General features: G+C 49.7%; 1 pseudogene; it reads left to right on the top strand.

The window, feature by feature from the left end:
* The first annotated feature begins 506 nt into the window (after nucleotides 1-506).
* Nucleotides 507-1,571, top strand: LOC124527211 (60S ribosomal protein L7a-like; annotated as a pseudogene).
* The last annotated feature ends 1,064 nt before the right edge of the window (nucleotides 1,572-2,635 follow it).

Below are 2,635 nucleotides of genomic sequence, written 5' to 3'. Positions count from 1 at the left end.
CAGGACTGGCATCATGAGGGGTTGAGTGGTTCCACTGTGGGCGGTGGCCTCTCCTCTTTCCGTTTTTGACTTTTGGTTCTTAAAAACTACATTCCAAACGAGGGAAATGAAACTACTGAAGACTCTCCCCCAGCAGCCGGCTGATGTGGGGCAAGAGAACAATTCCCAGTTAAGGCCCCAAAGGAAATCCCCTCCCTGTCATGTGCCGAGGCCAGGAAAGTGGGGGAGGCACCAGCTCATTGCTTGGCCAGGCCCAGCTACCAAGGTATAGGGCCAGATGGAAGGGCTGCCCTGTCTGTGGTTGGGGCAGAGAACCCAAGGTGGACTAGAAAACACCACAGGGAGATCTCGGTGGGGAGGCTTTGCAGAGGAGGGGAACCCAAGCAATGCCTTGGGGATGGGGAGGATTGGGGTAGGTGGAGGAGAGGCCATTGCAAATAAGGGAAGCCTCTGACAGAGGGAATACAGAGTGGGGAACATTTATTCTGTGTTTAGGGAAATTGTGAGCAGACCAGATTGGATGAACCCACTCTCTTCACTGAAAGGAAAGAAGGCTAAGAGGAAGAAGGTAGTCCCAGCCCCCGCTGTCGTCAAAACTCAGGAGGACAAGAAGGTGGTCAATCTCCTGTTTGAGAAAAGGCCCACAAATTTTGGCATCAGATAGGACATCCAGCCCAAAAGCGACCTCACCTGCTTCTTCAAATGGCCCCACTACATCTGGCTGCAGAGGCAAAGGCCTTTTCTCTAGAAACGTCTAAAAGTGACTCTCATGGGGGTGCCTGGGTGGTTCAGTCGGTGGAGTGTCTGACTTTGGCTCAGGTCATGATGTCTCGGTTTGTGAGTTCAAACCCCGTGTCAGGCTCTGTGCTGACAGCTCGGAGCCTGGAGCCTGCTTTGGATTCTGTGTCTCCCTCTCTCTCTGCCCCTCCCCCACTTGTGCTCTGTCTGTCTGTCTATCAAAAATAAATAAAATGTAACAAAAAAATTTTTTTAAAGTGCCTCTCATGATTAACCAGGTCACCCAGGCCTTGGACTGCCAAACAGCTCTTCAACTGCTTAAGCTGGCCCACAAATACATACCAGAGACAAAGCAAGAGAAGAAGCAGATATTGTTGGCCTGGGATGAGAAGAAAGCTGCCAGCAAAGGGCATGCCGCCCCTCGGTGGCCACCTGTCCTTCAAGCTGGGGTTAAAACTGTCACCACCTTAATGGAAAATAAGAAGTCTCTGCTGGTAGTGATTGCACATGATGTGGATCCCATTGAGTTGGTTGTCTTCCTGCCTGCCCTATGTCATAAGATGAGGGTCCCCCACTGCATTATCAAGGTGAAGGCCAGACTAGGGCATCTTGTCTACAGGAAGACCTGCACCAATGTTGCCTTCACACAGGATAACTCGGAAGACAAAGGTGCTCTGGCTAAGCTGATGGAAACCATTAGGACCAATTACAATGACAGAAATGATGACATTCACTGTCACTGAGGAGGTAACGTCCTGGGTCCAAAGTCGATGGCTCACATCGCCAAATTGGAAAAACCAAAGGCTAAAGAACTGGCCACCAAACCGGGCTGAGTGTGTGCTGTTGAACGTTCTGTACATCAAAGTCATAAAGAGTTCTCTTTCAAAAACAAAAAAAAAAGACTGGTTGAAACCCACTTGTAGACACATGTTGAAGTGTGGGAGGTAACAATGACGAGAGGCTGGAGGCAAGATCAGGCTACAGGAGGCACCTGGACTTTCTCCCCCAGTTGACAAGTGTCCAGCTTCTTGCTTTCACCTCACATCTCCTCAGAAACCCTGGTGTCCTGCTTGACACTAAATTTGGCTTTGTTACAGTTGAGCAGGAGATGGGTACAAACTCACATATGGAGCAGGCTCAAAGAAAAAGGCACAGAGTCCCCCAGACTGTCACCATCCCAAGGAGGGATGTGCTTGGCTAGGGCAGGGCTGGATGCACGGTTGAACTCCAGAGGAAGTACCCTGATCCCCTCTGCCTCAACCAGCCTGCTTGGGAAGGGGTCCAATCTCGGGCTCTGCAGCCAGGGCTACAGCCTTGCTGGCATGAAAAGTGATCTGTCTTCAGCTGCAAAGCAACATTGGTTTCAACTGGAAGTCTTAGGTCCTTCCAGCTCGCTCTAGAGCTGTTGGTGCAATTTGCCAACAGACTGGCCTGTCTCCACACATCCATGAAGACCACTGGTTTTGTAACCGTTTTTGTTTTTGTTTTTTGAGGGGGTGGCCACTGCCTTTCTTAAGAGAAATTCTGTGAAGAATCTCAAAGCATAAAACATTTAAAAGTGGAATTGTTTGGGATGAGGAGGTAATGAAATGCCCGGAGTCCCACCAAGCAGTCCTTAGGCGCCTCTGAGGAACCCTTAAACTCGTTGAACCTGGTTTTAAGGTAAGAAAGGCAATGGCAAGCCGTGAAAGTGCTTTAAGCAGGGAGTGAGACGATCGGATACACATTTTAGAAAGACGCCTGCGGCAACTGGGTGGAATCTACATCGGAGACAGAGAGCCCTGACAGAGAGACAGGAAGCTACCGAAATGATCCAGACAGGAATTGATGAATCTAGACCCAGGACAGTGGCAGAAAGGATGAAGAGTAAGTTTGGATTCCGAGTTAGAATCAGTAC

This window comes from Lynx rufus, unplaced genomic scaffold, assembly GCF_022079265.1.
Source record: "Lynx rufus isolate CCGP_SWC_20201006 ecotype Redwood Valley unplaced genomic scaffold, mLynRuf1.p SCAF_5, whole genome shotgun sequence".
In the NCBI taxonomy this organism is placed as follows: domain Eukaryota; kingdom Metazoa; phylum Chordata; class Mammalia; order Carnivora; family Felidae; genus Lynx; species Lynx rufus.
The sequence above is the reverse complement of the archived record's forward strand: the minus strand, read 5'-3'. Positions and strand labels throughout refer to the sequence as shown.